This window comes from Schistocerca gregaria, chromosome X, assembly GCF_023897955.1.
Source record: "Schistocerca gregaria isolate iqSchGreg1 chromosome X, iqSchGreg1.2, whole genome shotgun sequence".
Classification (NCBI taxonomy): Eukaryota; Metazoa; Arthropoda; class Insecta; order Orthoptera; family Acrididae; genus Schistocerca; species Schistocerca gregaria.
Window position 1 is genome coordinate 607839749 of NC_064931.1, and position 17939 is coordinate 607857687.

The window sequence follows — 17939 nt, forward strand, 5'->3', positions numbered from 1 at the left end:
CGAAGGTGAATTGTCGCATATCCCATGACCTCCACAGTCACCAGTTCTCAATAATATTGATCCTTTGCGGTTTACTTTTGAGAGAAGGATGTGTGAGCGCTGCCCACCACCATCATCGATACTTGATATTGCCATTATTTTCAAGGAAGAATGGTAAACGCTTCCACTGAAAACTATACAGGTCCTATATTACCCATTCTGAGACGACTGGAAGCTGCCAAAAGTTCTCCTACGCTGTATTAGCCATGGCAATGTGTTATGTTTTTGGTTTTTCCATATTTTTGTCCACCGCTGTACGTTAATCACTGATATTACTGTCCCTTCTAGCCGGCCGCGGAGGTCGAGCGGTACTAGGCGCTTCAGTCCGGAACCGCGCGACTGCTACGGTTGCAGGTTCGAATCCTGCCTCGGCCAAGGATGTGTGTGATGTCCTTAGGTTAGTTAGGTTTAAGTAGTTCTAAGTTACAGGGGACTGATGACCTTAGATGTTAAGTCCCATAGTGCTCAGAGCCATTTAAACCATTTTTCTTGTCCCTTCTAAAAGTAGAAAATTTCATAATCTTATGCTCCATTATCATTGTTTTCAGACAAACTTCAGGCGTTTTCTACAGTAACCACTGGAATGAGTATATTGAAAAGTTCATTTTGTTCGTCCTCGGAGTTCAGTGCCGCCACCTGTAGCTCACTCCGGACGCGATCACAATCACCCACGCTTGGTGGAGAGAGGCGTGGAGGGCAAATTACGCAACGTACTGCTGTGCAGATGCCGTTGGAAACGATTGTTAACGGACCTCCCATTAATGTTCTCTACTGCTACAATTTTAAAATCAGCCTAGAAAAAAGTCGCCGACTCTTTTTGACCCAAGAGGCACTACTCCCAAGTAAATATTGAAACCCTGTAACTGCCGACCTACTCTCAGAAAGATTTCGAGATCCAAGCACTAGAGTAGGTAACGCCACCGCTAAACCGTTCATTCACCTCCTCCATCTGGCTCCTAGAAACATCCGCCAACAATCTCCACAACCATAAAACAACAATACCGTTCACAGTCAATAGGGAGTCACACAAAAATACCACTCTCGCGCTTATTTCTACCGAAATAAGTGGAACTTATTGGCTTAAATTAAACCGTGCCAAGTCCGTCGCATTTGTAATATCCACATACCATATTTGAGGAATAGGGATAGATCAATGCATCATCTGCAGGATTGAGAAAGCCTCCATTTCCCAGATATCGGCCCTGGCTACACAACAGTCACCGGAAGAGGATACAGGAGCAGTTAGCAAATTATATGTTACGATGTCACTGTACTCAGAGGATGTTCCTCTGGAAACACGGCCTGGAATATAGAGGGGCGATCAAAAAGTTTCCATTCGAAGACCCTACAGTCCAGACTCGGTATGCCAATCAGACAGAACCATGTGGCTGCCTATAAGTAAGTAGCAATGCCAGAAGATAGTATCGATTTCCATGAATGGACCACTCTGGCAGTTGACCCTGAAAGTAAATAAATACAACATATTGCGCATAGATAGGAAATGAAATCCACTACTGTACAACTACACTATTGGTGACGAATTGTTGTAAACAGTATATACCGTAAAATATCTGGGCGTAACTATTCCGTGTGACCTTAAGTGGAATGCTCACATAGTACAAATACTAGGAAAAGCAGACGCCAGACTGAGATTCATAAGGAAAATGTAACTCAGCCATGAAGGAAATGGCTTACAATGTGCCTTTTCGACCGATTCTTGAGCATTGTTCATCAATCTGGGATCCTTACCATCCAGGACTGATAGAAGAAATAGAGAAGATCGAACGAAGAGCGGCGCGTTTCGTCACGGGATCATTTTGTCGGCGCGGGAGCGTTACAGAAATGCTCAACAAACTCCAGTGACAGATGCTACAAAAGAGGCGTTGTGCATCACGGATAGGTTTACTACTGAAATTTTGAGAGAGTACTTTCCGGGAAGAGTTAGATAACATATTACTTACTCCTACATATTACGAAATGACTAGGATGAAAAAATTCAAGAAATTAGAGGCTCATCGACAATTATTCTTCCCGCGCGCCATTCACGAGTGGAACAGGGACGGGGGCATCCATCAGTGGTACCAGGTTTAACATAACCGTTTGGTAAAACACCGTAACCTGCTGCGTGAAGAAGTTCATAACTGCCTGCTGCACTTCCGCGTCTGACAGCAATCGTCGACCCCTCAAGACTTTTTTTAAGGGACAGAAGACGTGAAAATTGCATATCAGGACCATAGGGCGAATGCTCAAGTGTCTCCGACTTGAGTTGGCGTCACTTTTGCCTCACAATATACTACTGACCATTAAAATTGCTACACCAAGAAGAAATGCAGATGATAAACGTGTATTCATTGGACAAATATATTATACTAGAACTGACATGTGATTACATTTTCACGCAATTTGGGTGCATAGATCCTGTGAAATCAGTACCCAGAACAACCACCTCTGGCCGTAATAACGGCCTTGATACGCCTGGGCATTGAGTCAAACAGAGCTTGGATGGCGTGTACAGGTACAGCTGCTCGTGCAGCTTCAACACGATACCACGGTTCATCAAGTGTAGTGACTGGCGTATTGTGACGAGCCAGTTGCTCGGCCACCATTGGCCAGACGTTTTCAATTGGTGAGAGATCTGGAGAATGTGCTGGCAAGGGCAGCAGTCGAACATTTTCTGTATCCAGAAAGGCCCGTACAGGACCTGCAACATGCGGTCGTGCATTATCCTGCTGAAATGTAGGGTTTCGCAGTGATCGAATGAAGGGTAGAGCCACGGGTCGTAACATATCTGAAATGTAACGTCCACTGTTCAAAGTGCCGTCAATGCGAACAAGAGGTGACCGTGACGTGTAACCAATAGCACCCCATACCATCACGCCGGCTGATACTCCAGTATGGCGATGACGAATACACACTTCCAATGTGCGTTCACCGCGATGTCGCCAAACACGGATGCGACCATCATGATATTGTAAACAGAACCTGGATTCATCCGAAAAAATGACGTTTTGCCATTCGTGCACCCATGTTCGTCGTTGAGTACACAAGCGCAGGCGCTCCTGTCTGTGATGCAGCCTGAGGGTAACCGCAGCCATGGTCTCCGAGTTGATAGTCCGTGCTGCTGCAAACGTCGTCGAACTGTTCGTGCAGATGGTTGTTGTCTTGCAAACGTGCCCATCTGTTGACTCAGGGATCGAGACGTGGCTGCACGATCCGTTACAGCCATGCGGATAAGATGCCTGTCATCTCGACTGCTAGTGATAAGAGGCCGTTGGGATCCGGCACGGCGTTCCGTATTACCCTCCTGAACCCACCGATTCCATATTCTGCTAACAGTCATTAGATCTCGACCAAGGCGAGCAATAAAGTCGCGATACGATAAACCGTAATCGCGATAGGTTACAATCCGACCTTTATCAAAGTCGGAAACGTGATGGTACGCATTTCTCCTCCTTACATGAGCCACCACAACAACGTTTCACCAGGCAACGCCCGTCAACTGCTGTTTGTGTATGAGAAATTGGTTGGAAACTTTCCTCATGCCAGCACGTTGCAGGTGTCGCTACCGGCGCCAACCTTGTGTGAATGCTATGAAAAGCTAATCATTTGCATATCACAGCATCTTCTTCCTGTCGATTAAATTTTGCGTCTGTAGCACGTCATCTTCGTGGTGTAGCAATTTTAATGGCCAATAGTGTATTTGCGATATGGGGACGAGCGTTGTCATGAAGCAGTAGCATCCAGCACGAGACTTGGTGAACCATTCCACAACGGTGGTTTTAGAATGGCATGCTTCTTTCTCCGATGGACGTCTGCCGGTGTTTGTCCTTCGGCAGCTAAGGAAAGAATAACAGCACGTTTGTCCTGTTTCGGCGCATATGGTGATAACGCCGTCATAGTTCACGTTTCCGCATTTGCCTCACGCACGTCGGTAAGACATGAGTACCACACTAATCCTTTACATATGTCGGTGCTTATATACCCGCATCAGAGTCGCGCTGTGTTGCATATACGCTGCAGCGACTCCCTCAAACGGAAACTTTTTGATCGCTCCGTATACTAGCAAAAGAATAGAGTTTGTGTAAATTCTTCAGGAAGAATGGTATAATTCCTCAAATAAACGCGTTCGGAGCACAGGATTGGTTGCAGCGGTGCTGCTACATTACTGCTGCTGTCACTCTACCTTTCTTCACCAGATTACTGTTGCTGAAACTAGTTAAAAACAGAAATCTTCAGGTAAAAAAACAAAAAGAAGATAAACTGCATTCATGTTGCTTTAAAACATATGTCAAATTAGTATGTCGCCCCTAAATTCGATTTTCAACACACCTTCTATACACAAGGGCTGAAAAATGCTTCGAAGGTGGCAGCGACATTTATAAGCATAAAACTTAAGGCGAAGAAAAAAAAAATGCTTAAGTGTTGATCTGTAGTTTACTATTACTTGCACTCTTTCTATTACTGACATCACAAAGCACGATTTTGGGCACTTACAGTTGTTTATTGTTTTCATATTAGATTATTCCGTATTATCGCCTCTTAATGTATGCTTTCTCTCAAGGGAAAAAAACTCTATATAGTAAATAACTGAATACGTTGAGCATATTAGAGAACATTGGCGCTATTTCTTTCGGTGTTAATGTAATTTAGACTGCGGAATCGACAGTTTTAGTGAAAAAGGGTCACAAAATTTCTTCGATTATGGTACATCTTCTGTCCGTAAACTGCCGTTCGATGAATCTATGCATGTTTCAAAGATCCAACTCTGTTTTTACACTTATTCACTGATTTAGGTCCAATAGTTTATAGCCGGCCGCTGTGGCCGAGCGGTTCTTGGCGCTTCAGTCCGAAACAGCGTTGCTGCTACGGTCGCAGGTTCGAATCCTGCCTCGGGCATTGATGTGTGTGATGCCCTTAGGTTAGATAGGTTTAAGTAGTTCTAAGTCTAGGGGACTGATGACCTCAGATGTTAAGTCCCATAGTGCTTAGAGCCATTTGAACCAATAGCTTATAGTGAAGCAATCTGATCTCTGTAAGTCGTCTAACTCGTATGTCTTGCTTCAAATGGCTCTGAGCACTATGGGACTTGACATCTGAGGTCATCAGTCCCCTAGAACTTAGAACTACTTAATCCTAACTAGCCTACGGACATCACACACATCCATGCCCGAGGCAGGATTCGAACCTGCGATCGTAGCGGTCGCGCGGTTCCAGACTGAAGCGCCTAGAACCGCTCGGCCACTCCGGCCGGCTCGTATGTCTTTCTCCGAGGGGTATAGTGTGTGTAAAGGATTCAGAAATAGTCAGTTAATACGTGTTGGTGTCTGAGAAAACTGTAATAATAATTGATTTAAAAAATATATTGCTTTTCTTGATAAATAATGTCATCAACTTTTTTATTATTACTTTGTGCCGCGTCTAGTTGCGCACACGCAACCCACTGTACGTGATGGCACTTCAAGCACTGAGTTGATTTCTCTAGGTTAATCATTGTTACTGGGGAATCGGGGGATGCACTAAGAAGTGGTGTTTGTCGTGTCAACTGTACTGTTATAGGGTTTGGACTCAGCGGCACTATTCCTGACTGAATTGCAGAGGTCATATAGCCGAACAGCAATCCAATGTATGACACACTTTCGATGACCATAAAACTGAAGTAGTGTCACTGGTTTACGACTCTTAGACCGGCAGCGAGGATAGGGGAGCCGTTCTTGACATAGTTACGAAGGCAAGCAGCACACATTGGTTGCTAACACACAGGGTATGAGATTAGCACAGCGCTAACTCCCCAAGAAGGCTCTCGCTCACAGCTGGTGCTAGACGCGGCTCCTTACCTATATCCCACAGACTCAGTGACGCCAGGACTGGGAGGAGCATTCTTCCAGAGGACTCGAACTTCATAACAGTACTTCATAGCAGTACTATATACTTGTGTGACGTTCACTTGACAATTATAACAGTGAGTCAATTAATGTTAAGTGATAAGTGTATATGATTTTTCACATCATAATTCAGGACATATTCTGTGCGCCTTGCACTTTCTATGTTACCACCTAGCAGCCTCATGTAGATAGTAGTACTTTTCTCTAAGAACAGTTTTGTGATAAAGGCTTTCCACACACTTTCGACGGCCATAAACGTGAATTGGTATCGCTAGTTTACGAGTTTTAGAACTGCAGCCAGGTCCATATGGTGTAACCTAATTGTGAATGAAAACTTGCGAATGACGCAAATATCGTTGATTTTCTTCCAGATTATCAGTCTCAACCATGACGACACAGTTCACCATGGATGAGATAGTAAATTTGAGGGAGCCAGAAGAAATGCCGTTCTCTAGAAACATTGCATGAAAGAATCACCCAAAAGGAGAGAAGGGAACGAAATGCAACTTCACCAATTTGATTTTATTACTGATTACAATATCAATTAAATTTGCAAAGAACTTGACAGTATGAGCCCACGTATCGGTATAACAATGCATCCTCTTTGACCTGGATGTGTGCACTGATTACGTTGGGAAGGTTGTCATAAAGCCGTTGAATCCTCTCTTGAGACAAGTTGATCTACAAATGTTGTAACTGGACCTTGATATCCTAGACACTGAAACATCGCAAAAGGCACACGTGCCACGTGTAGACGAGCGTTGTCCTATTGAAATATGGCACCATAATATTGTTGCAAGAGAGGTAACACACGAGGAGGCAAGATGTCCGTGATGTGACGATGTGACGTCAGATTTCGTTCAATCGTTACCAGCCGTGATCTGAAGTCATATGCCACGACTCCCTAGGTCATGACGCTAGGAATGATGGGATCTCTCCCCAGGTCTCCACCATACTCGCCGACGATTGTCATCGGGGGTAGGGGAGAACCGCCATTCATCGCTGAAAACAGTGCGATGCCATTCGTCAGCAGTCCATGCTGACCGGTCGTGACACCACTCTAAACGCAGCCGTTTGTGTCGTGGTGTGAACGGGAACCTACGTATGGGGGGATAATTCCCTAGTCTTCGACCGGAGGTGCGGGATGACAGAGAAAGTTGCAGGGAGTACCTCAATTGTGCCCAGTTAGCAGGTTCTGACGTGTAGGGGCTACGATGTATTTAGTGCGCAATACGGCGACCCTTCCTTGTGGTGGTCTGATGTGATCCATCGAAATCTTGGCGATGACTATGCATGCCCTCCTGTTCTCATGCAGTCCAATCTTCGGGCCAGTGTCACAACAGAACGCCCCACAACTCTGGATATTGCTCTGCTTGACCAGCCCTCCGAGTGGAGACACATACAATGAGGCCCTTTTAAAAATCTGTCAAATGCTGATAACGCTCTCTCAGACGAGTACCAGGAAACTCTGTGTCCTTCACAGTGATCATTCAATATCCGAGCCGGCCGGTGTTGCCGAGCGGTTCAAGGCGCTTCAGTCTGGAACCGCGCGACCGCTACGGTTTCAGGTTCGAATCCTGCCTTGGGCATGGATGTGTGTGATGTCCTTAGGTTAGTTAGGTTTAAGTAGTTCTAAGTTCTAGGAGACTGATGACCTCAGATGCTAAGTCCCATAGTGCTCAGAGCCATTTGAATCATTTCAATATCCAACGCTGGTCACAGCCCTTGTGTGCCCTACGAGGGCCGGTAACAACAATATATACGGACAAAAGTGTTGCCTTGTGGTGTCCATTGTACCTGTCAGAGAGAACCGCAACTCTAATCACGCACCTATCAGCCGATGGCGTGTACGCGTACGAAGTTACGTCATTTTTGTCAGGCGGTGTATTAACGGATTTTATTGGACCTCTGGACGTAAAATCACTTTTGTCAGTAAGACTTAAGTCTGTTTTTTCTCCACTGATGAGGCTTAGCAGGTAATCTCTGCGTTCACTGTATGTGATCCATCAATAAGATAGTATCAGGGATTATCCTGCGACCTTGGAAGCTGCTTTTTAGCTGTATATCGACCTTAATCGTACCTGTCAGTAAGTGATTACTTCATGTAAAGTTCCGATTACTAGAACGCAGTTGTTGAGAGCATTTCCTTGCATACTTCAACGCCTTGTACATAGAACGCACGTTTTGTTGCTGTTGGCGACTCAGAAACTGTCTAGCAGTAAAAGTACAGAGCTTTGCCTGCCTATTTGGGTAAAGTGTGAATTCGAAGTGTCCTGTTACTTGCACACAGTTTGCCGGCCATCGTGGCCGAGCGGTTCTAGGCGCTACAGTCTGGAAGCGCGCGACCGCTACGGTCGCAGGTTCGAATCCTGCCTCGGGCATGGGTGTGTGTGATGTCCTTAGGTTAGTTAGGTTGAAGTAGTTCTAAGTTCTAGGGGACTGATGACCTCAGAAATTAAGTCCCATAGTGCTCAGAGCCAATTTTTTGCACACAGTTTCGCCACAACCACTCTACTATTTTCCGGCTAGCAGATATACTACAGTGCCAACGGGCTTGCCGCAGTAGTAATGCCGGTTCCGGTCAGATCACCGAAGTTGAGCACTGTCGGGCTGGGCTAGCACTTGGATGAATGACCATCCCGTCTCCCGAGCGCTGTTGGCAGGCGGGGTGCACTCAGCCCTTGTGAGGCATACTGAAGAGCTACTTGATTGAGAAGTAGCGGCTCAGATATCGTAAACTGACATACGGTCGGGAGAGCGGTGTGTGAACCACATGCTCCTCCATATCCGCATCCAGTGACGCCTGTAGACTGAGGAAGACACGGCGGCCGGTTGGCACCGTTGGGGCCTTTCTAACCTGTTCGAATGGAAATCCTACAGTGTTCTTCGTACAAGAATTTATAAACAGTTATCATAAACGACAGACATAATCTTTCTACCTGCGAAAGCGAAGGGTGATATATTGTGTTATGCAGAAACAATACGTTTTTCACACACAAATATTGTTTCCATGCCCCATTTTCCTGTGGTGATCAGAGACACATATATCATAGACTGCACCTCAACATAGGTCCCATGTTTCAGCAACAGATCACGTTCCATTATTTTCTATCGTCCCACTTGTTTGGAGCGTATATGTGCATAAGATTTCAGTACCACGAAAACTGAGAAAGGTTTTACTATTTTGAAAACCGATAGCAGGAAAATGTTTGAAATTTTGAAGAACTGATTTTAATACCTAGAGAACTAGATTTTCTTTTCTTGACACTTAATACTTTCTCCTGTAGCAATGCTCTAATGCACGCGTAAAATTAAAGTTGCAATATCTTCCTGACACCAAGTTAATTGGCAATTCCCCGCAAACTAGGTGGATGAGTTTCTTCTACTGCTGCTCCTATAGATCTGTGTGTAATACACCACTACAGTGTTCAACGACTCTACATTTCATGACAACTTCACTTAATTTCTATATACAAAACAAAAATAGAGGTTTTAGTAGAAAAAGATCAGTGTAGAGTGATGTTGTCTATATTTAAACTCATTGTCTCCATTCTCGTGAAAAATTAAATTTCTAATTTGGGCCTCTCGTTCCTGTTCATATTGTATAAATGTAAAATAAAATGATTGTTCGAAATGGAGTATTAAATGTATTATGTTTAGTGCCAGAGAGAACTGTTTCAGTTACTATCGTAGGAAAATGAATAAACTCTTAGCAAACAATTATCACACGTCTTAAAGAAGTTCAAGATTTATATATGAATTTGTTCTGAATTAAAGTATGGTGAGAATGACATCGATGTCGACGAAATATGCTCAGGGCAGTTAGCAGAGTGGGATATAAATTTATGTTATTCTAGCGAAACAGAGTTCTTTCGACTATAGAATGTATCGCACATTTTGCATGGTACATTACTACAGTGTACTTGCCAAAGTTGGTTTACGAGACTTGTATCTCGGCTATCGAACCTGACGCTACCCTGACAGTTCTCCTCGCTTTATCTGGAATTCAAGACCCTACTTCGCACATTCACAGCATTCTCCGTAGCTTCCGGGAGACACTCTGCACGGGTGGGTTAAATGTCCAAACACAGTGTTTTTTGAACGCAGCCTTGAGGTTTATCGCAAATCGTATATTCGCTTTTTGGCTGGAAATATAGAACCGTGCCTGAGTCTTTGCTATTGGTGGATGGAGACGCAGTAATCGCTGGTTCACGCCAGCACTGTCTCCCAGTCCTGGAAGTTGCTGGGCACATGTCGAAGTCAGAACCCACTTAGCCCGCCCGGCTAGCCGGGCGGTCTAACGCGCTGCTTCCCGAGTGGGAAGGCGTGCCGATCGCCGTCACGAATCCGTCCGGCGGATTACTGTCCACGTCCGGTGTGCCGGCCAGCCTATGAATGGTTTTTAAGGCGGTTTTCCATCTACCTCGGCGAATGCGGGCTGGTTTCTCTTATTCCTCCTATGTTACACTATGTCGGCGATTGCTGCGCGAACAAAGTCTCCATGTACGTGTACACCATAATTACTCTACCACGCAAACATTGGGGTTACACTCGTCTGGTATAAGACGCTCCCGTGTGGGACGTGGGGTCCACTGGGGACCGAACCGTACAATAACCCTGGGTTCGGTGTGGGGCGGCGGTGGGGTGGGTGGACTGCTGTGGCCTGTTGTGGGGTTGTGACCACTGAGGGATATGGCGGGACAAGGCCTCTCCGTCGTTTCTAGGTCGCCGGTGTAATACACGCACAATACACACACAGTGCCCATTTGCTACCAAATTCCTTCGTTTTGCAAGTCAGGAAACTGTCATTTTTCCTTGAATAAACAGAAGTACACGGAGGAAGAAGAATAAGAAAAAAAATTGGCTTCATCCAAGTCTGCCGTCTATGTAAAGTATAAATAATGTTGCCTACATAATGTACTCCATATCCACAGGTGCTCTTTTGTATATCAGCTCACGTCCATAGTTACCGTGTTACGGAGTCCATGACACGTTTGTGCCAAATAATGTGTTGAACTGTTACATTGTTTATCCCCAAACGTGTCAGACTTCCGTAACAGTAAGTTAGGCAAACTGTGTTTTAATTGGATGAGTGATTTATGTAACTGGGTGGTGTTTGGAGATAGGATATCGGTATGGAAGGTATATGGTTGGTTTCGAGCACATAATCAGATTTCAGTGGGCTCCCGACCATTGGCAAGAAGTGTAAGCATCTCTTAACTGACAAACTAGGTCATCTGTAGTTGGTTCTGGGAATATCCATTGCTCAAATAGTACGCTGTTAAGAACAACTTGTGTTTAACAGTTGAGATTTTTTATGACATCACATTATTTCTGCGAATGTGAGATGGTAAAAAAGGCGTAAGAAGTGTACCAAGAAGTAGCGCCAAGAAGAGGGGTGAACCCATGGAGAATGTCCATTACAGAAGCATAAACAGTTTCATTAGCAAGACTTGCTACACAGTAAGGTTCAAAACTGAAATTATCTAGAGCAACCAGTGTACAAATGAACACCACAGGCTACAAGAATACACAGTAGATAATGCCCTCATCAGTCACAATGCACCACCTGTCAACAGCCTGTATAACCAAATTTTGCAGCGCGGACCGCTGCAAAACGTGCAGGAGTCAAAGAGGTTCTGAAAGGTACCGACAGAGATGTGGAGCAATGCCGACTCCAGTGTGTAGCCAGCTGCGCTAGGTTCCTCGGCTGGCACATACAGCCCTATCGAGGTGATCCCACAGGTTCTCGATTGGGTTTAAATCCGGGGAATTTGGTGCACAAGGGGTTACGGTAAACTCATCCTTGTGCTCTTCGAACCACACACGTACACTGTGAGCAGCGTGACACGTTGCATTGTCCTGCTGGTGGATGCCATCGTACCGAGGAAAAACAAGCTTCATGTAGGGGTCTGACATGGTACCCAAGGATAGATGCATACTTGTGTTGATCCACTGTGTCTTCCAGAACGACGACATCATGCAGAGAGTGCCATGAAAACATTCCTGAGACCATAACACTCCCTCCTCCAGCCCGGATCCTTACGACTATTGTCGGTGTGTTTGCTTTCAGACGTTTCAGCGGCCATCTGCCTGGTTGAGCATAAAACGTGATTCATTTGAAAAGGGCACCTGTTCAGTGGACGTCCAGTTGCGGCACTGGCGTGCAAATTCCAGCCTTCGTCGCCGATGAATAGCAGTTAGCATGGGTGCATGAAACAGGTGCTTGATGTGGAGGCCCATACGCTGCAACCAGAAGACATCTCCACATCCGTCGATCACCTCTGCTGTCTATGCCACCTGATACACCACAGTGGCCTCGGAAGCGTTTTTGGATAGCGCCATTTTGCAATGCGTGGCATACTTTAATCATGACGGCACGCGAAAAGTTTACAAACGTAGCCGTTTTGGAAATGCTTCCATTCTTGGCTCGAAATTCAATGATCATGCCCTTTTGAACATCAGATGAATCGCTCCGTTTCCGCATTATGACAACGACTGCACTGTTTTCCGAATCCCCCATCCCCCTCCCCATCCGTCAACTGCTAGTGCTGCCACCTGCAGTCTGTTAGTGGTTATTGCACGTTGTCATCGAAAACATGTGGTGGTCACATTAATGTGACTAGACCTTGTATTACGTGCTGGCAAACTCAAGTACACTGTTATACACCACAAGCTCGACATAATGAAATATTGACACACCTCTATGGCATTTTCGATCATAGTAGCGAAGACTAGAATAAGAGCCCATTGGTGATTGCATAGTTCGATAACATTGGCAGATAGTACGAGGAGTGGGTGCTACAAGACGTACAAAGCAACAAGGCTAGTTTGCTGCTGCAATCGGATTTTAATCAGAAATAAGCACTTTTCCCGAGAGACTGAAATATGCCATTGTTAAACATCTCCATAAGAAAGATTATAGGAGAGATGTCAACAACTACCGACCTGTTTGGATCGATGACCTCAGCAGTTTGGTCGCATAGGAACTTACTAACACCATTACCGTCCTGTTTCGCTACTGACATCATTTCCAAAATTTTTAAGAAGGTGATGTATTCTAGAATAATTTTCCACCTGTGCAACAATAATATCCTCACTAAATCAGTGTGGATTTCAGGAGAGTTGCTCTAGTGAGGATGCGACTTGCACTTCCTCTCATTAAATACTACAAGCATTTAATAACAAAACTGCACCAGTTGTTGTTTTCTGTGGCCTATCTAAGGCATTTGACTGTGTGAATCATAATATTCTCCTAAATAAACTGAGGTTTTATGGGGTGGATGGTATAACCAACCAATGGATAACGTCATATCAAACCAAAAGAATGTAGGGAATTCTACTTAGTTCAAATGGTTCAAATGGCTCTGAGCACTATGGGACTCAACTGCTGTGGTCATTAGTCCCCTAGAACTTAGAACTACTTAAACCTAACTAACCTAAGGACATCACACACATCCATGCCCGAGGCAGGATTCGAACCTGCGACCGTAGTTCTACTTAGTAATTCAAGAATGCAACCAGGAGAGATTCTTCCCAGGGGGATAAATCACTAATGGGGTTCCCCAACTTTGGGTGTATCATTGCTCCTCAAATATGTTAACAATCTTCCACCAAATATACGACAAGCACAGTTAGTTTTTCTTTTTTTCTTTTCTTTTACGGATGACACTACTACTGTGTTCAATCCAAGCATAAATTAAGCAATAGAAGAAATTATAAACAATGTTCTTAAAAGTGTTACTGATTGCTTTCTTGCGAACGGTTTCACTCTCAATTGTATATGAAAAGACAACATATTCACTTCTGCAAATGTAGAGTTACTACACTAATGATAAGTGTAACACTTGATGAGGAAATAATAAACAGGGTGGAAACTTCAAAATTCTTAAGTGCTCGTACTGGTGAGAATTTAAACTGTAAAAAGCACATGTTGCAATTCCTAGACCTACGTAGTGCACCCACATTTGCACTTAAAATAGTTGCATATCTTGGGGAGAGACAATCTGTAAGTTGACATATTTTCATTCAATAACGTCATATGGAATAATGTTCTGCGGCAACTCATCTGTAAGAAAGAAAGTGTTCGTTGCCCAATAACGTGCTCTAAAAGGACATGTGGTGCTCACACACTATCATCTTGTAAACATCTGTTTAAAAAATTGAGTATTTTAACTACTGCTTTACTGTATTTTACTCCCTCATGAAGTTTGTTGTAATGAACCCACTGAATTTCACAAGAAATAGATACATAATCACAATACCAGAAGAAAAAATGATATTATTCTCCTTTAGCGTTGCCTTTAGCAGAAGATGGGGTGCTTAATACTGCAACAAAAATTTTTGATCTCTTACCCAGTGATAAAAAATATCTGACAGACGCAAAGTAAAATTTAAAAACAAACTGAAGGAGTTTCTCCTTGATAACGCCTTCTATTCCACAGAATAATTTCTATTATTGTAATGTGTAAAAGGTGGCAGATAGGAATTACAAACTCACACCTGTATGTAATATATATATTCAGCAGGTAGCCATATTGACAAAATAATTGTTGATGCGAACGTAAAATGAGTCATTCGACATCATTACAATTTATCGTTGAATTGATCAATGAAACATGAGACTAACTAAACTATTAACTTTCCTCCACCTTGTGACTGCGATGTGGGATGGTTGAAGCTGACGGACAGCACTGTCGACTATAGAATAGCTGCAGTGGCCTCTGACAGACACGATCCTTGAATGAGGTACTACTGATGCCACCAGTCCTGTCCCGTTTTTGAGAAAAGGGAGCAGTAGGCAGGCGTCTACAAGTCCATAACGACACATCTGGACGCTGCTACGGCAGTGATTCGTGGTATCACGGGCCTGTGGGCAGTTCATGTCACCCAACGTTTGTTCTGCATGAGTTGCAGGATCTGTATGTCTCAGCCTACAAGCGGTCAGTAACGTTGTCTTCGTCTTGTGGTTGGGCCACACGCTGCCTGCTCTTGGTTCCATCATGTAGCAGAGTGAGCGACCCACTTTTAGGTGGCTCTGACGCAGTGTGGGGAAGAATAGTGGTACGTACCGGCGGTTGTGCGTTAAGCTTTCAGATGACCTGGATTATAGGTAGAGATCCTGATATCACTGCCTGAACATCGATGCGTTCTGTGAACCCAAAATGTCCTTTAACGCTGGTGGTGTCTCAGCATGATGCCTCAGTGATGTGGCGTCGCTGCATATTTCGCAGCCTACTAGCTGTTAGTCGTCTCACCTGAAGAGCAACACTATTGGTTGGTCTCAGTTGATACTAGGTGCTGGTTGGTTGGTTTGTGGGATTGAAGGGACCAGACTGACTAGGTGCTGGTAGATGGTTATGTCAGCAGTGGCAGTGATGTTAACTGTTGCCGCGTGGGTTTAGCCGAGCGGTTTAAGGCGCTGCAGTCATGAACTATGCGGCTGGTCCCGGCGGAGATTCGAGTGCTCCCTCGGGCATGGGTGTGTGTGTTTGTCCTTAGGATAATTTAGGTTAAGTAGTGTGTAAGCTTAGGGACTGATGACCTTAGCAGTTAAGTCCCATAAGATTTCACACACATTTGTACATTTTTTAGTAACTCTTATCTCTGCAGGTGCGGTGGAGAACGCTGGTTGACAGTTACTTCAGGGAAAGGGCTTATGCAGATGTCAGGCGGCCTCCACCTGTCTGCATTATTGGAAAAAACATTTAACATCCATATCTCGTAACGACAGTTACTTGTATCCAGACGTGCTGGAGGCCGAACTTTCGTACGAAGTTTGCCGCAACAGAGCTGAACTGGATTTGGTGTGCACCTTCCTCGATGTGTGGAGTTATACATTGCAGATGTAGCAGATTCTTGCATCGCCGATCATGAAGAAATTCTGCTGGGCTGTTGGCGTTGATAGATACTCTTACTTAACGTTAAATCAGCTTTGTTGGGTAGTTCTTCCAGAGTGTGTTTAATTCGGCTTTAGACGTGTGGAATAAGTGTTACGATTTATCATTTGATTGTGGATGAAACGGTGGGGTTTTGAAATCTTTTATATTGTTTTAATCACAAGGCTTTTTAAATAGCGCTGGAGTGAATTGTGGGCCGTTGCTAATGAGTAGTCTGCAGGGCAACCTTTCTTTTGCAAAGATTTGAGGTAGAGTCCATATGGCGGCTTTTGTGCTGGTAGAGAACAGATTAACAGTGTACGGATAACGTGGCAGGCCATTACTGGTCATATAGAATTTAGGAAGGGATTGAAAAATATATGCAGTCCGCTAGGATGTCTCTTGGTGAAGCAGTGAAAAATGTTTATAGAGATTTGGACTGCTGTCCAGCCAGTCGTTTTGGTATGGGAACGAGATATTTTGATGTATGTAAGGTGTCACACCTGTACAAATGCTGCTGGGTCAGACATTTCATTAGGGTCGTTCTCCAGTGACCTCCATGAAGTAGTGTTAACGACTTGGTTAAGAGAAACTAGAGAGATATTGCATGAAGTTCGTATTGTTTCTTACTACGAGCCAGTGTTCTACATCTACATCAGCATGAACGTGACTGTTCTAAAATTCAAACTTAAGTGCCTGGTGGAGGTTTCATTGAACCACCTTCAGACTATTTCACTACAGTTCCACCCCCGTGCAGCGTGCGGGAGAAACGAACACGTATATCTTTCCGTGCGATCTCTGATCTCTCTTATTTTATTACGATCAGCATTTCTCCCTATGGAGGTGGGTGTCTACAAAATATTTTCACATTCGCTGGAGAAAGTTGGTGATCGAAATTTGGTGAAAAGATCTAGCCGCAACGAGAAACGCCTTTGCTTTTTATGTTTGCCACAGTAACTCACGTATTATATCCGTTTCACTCTCTCCCCTATTAGCAGTAATACAAAACTAGCTGCCCTTCTGTGAACTTTTTCGATGTCCTCTGCCACTGCTATCTGGTAAGCATCTCAGGGCGTGCAGCAATACTTCAGAACAAGACAGACAGCGTAGTGTAGGCAGTCTCTTCGGTAGACCAGTTGCATTTGTTAAGGGTTCTGATAATAAGTGCATCTTTTGTCCGCCTTCATTGCAACATTATCTATGTGAACTTTTCAATTTAAGTTGCTCGTAATTGTAATTTCTAGATATTTTAGTCTTTCCATAACTGATTTTCGTGCCTATTTTCTAATTACCAAGTGCTCCCACGCGCTGTTGCAATTTATCTGCTCAAGAAGCAAACCGTATAACGTCATCAGCAAAAAAGTATGTGGTTCAGGAACAGTCTGTAAACCAACATTCCTTCTTCAGTCTCCCTGTTTGAGCCTAGAACTACTGAGAATAGTTTTGTAGACATGGAAACTCCTTGCGTGACTCCTCTCCATTTGCGGATTTCTGACTATCCTAATGTAGCTGCAGCAATGATGTATACGTTATCACACCTAGCAAAAAACTATTTACCACCAGGACACATCTCGCTAATATCATAATAGTCTGAATTCAGCGAGGAACTGAATCCAAAATTTCCTTTAGCTATGCCACATGCAGCTGAAATAATTCATTGATGATTTGGACAAATAGTGTTACCAAATTGTGGGGATATTGATTGCTACGTTTCACCCACCATAAAAAAACAGACGCAGATATTTTCTATCACATTAAGATCCGATTATTAGCGGGCCAGTCGGGGTCGGATAGAGCACCTGAATGTCCGCAGCTTACTCATCATGAAGATGCTGAAGGAAAACCAACGCTTGGTCACCTAGAATGCTGCAATAAACGTCCTGGTTGATGTTGGCGGTAAGCTGAAGAGGTGAGCCCAAGTTATGGTTCGAAAAACATTTCCAAAACAGTACAGAAACACCTCCGGATTCCACTACGCCATCCACACTTGGCGGGTTAAACGCCTGATTGAGCCACTGATGTACTCGACGCCTTGCGTCACTAATTGAACAGTGCAAAATCAAATCTCGCCGCCCACACTACACGCCTCCTGTCAGCAACTGTCTAGTTTCAGTGTTGTTTTACTCGTCGAAGACGTATA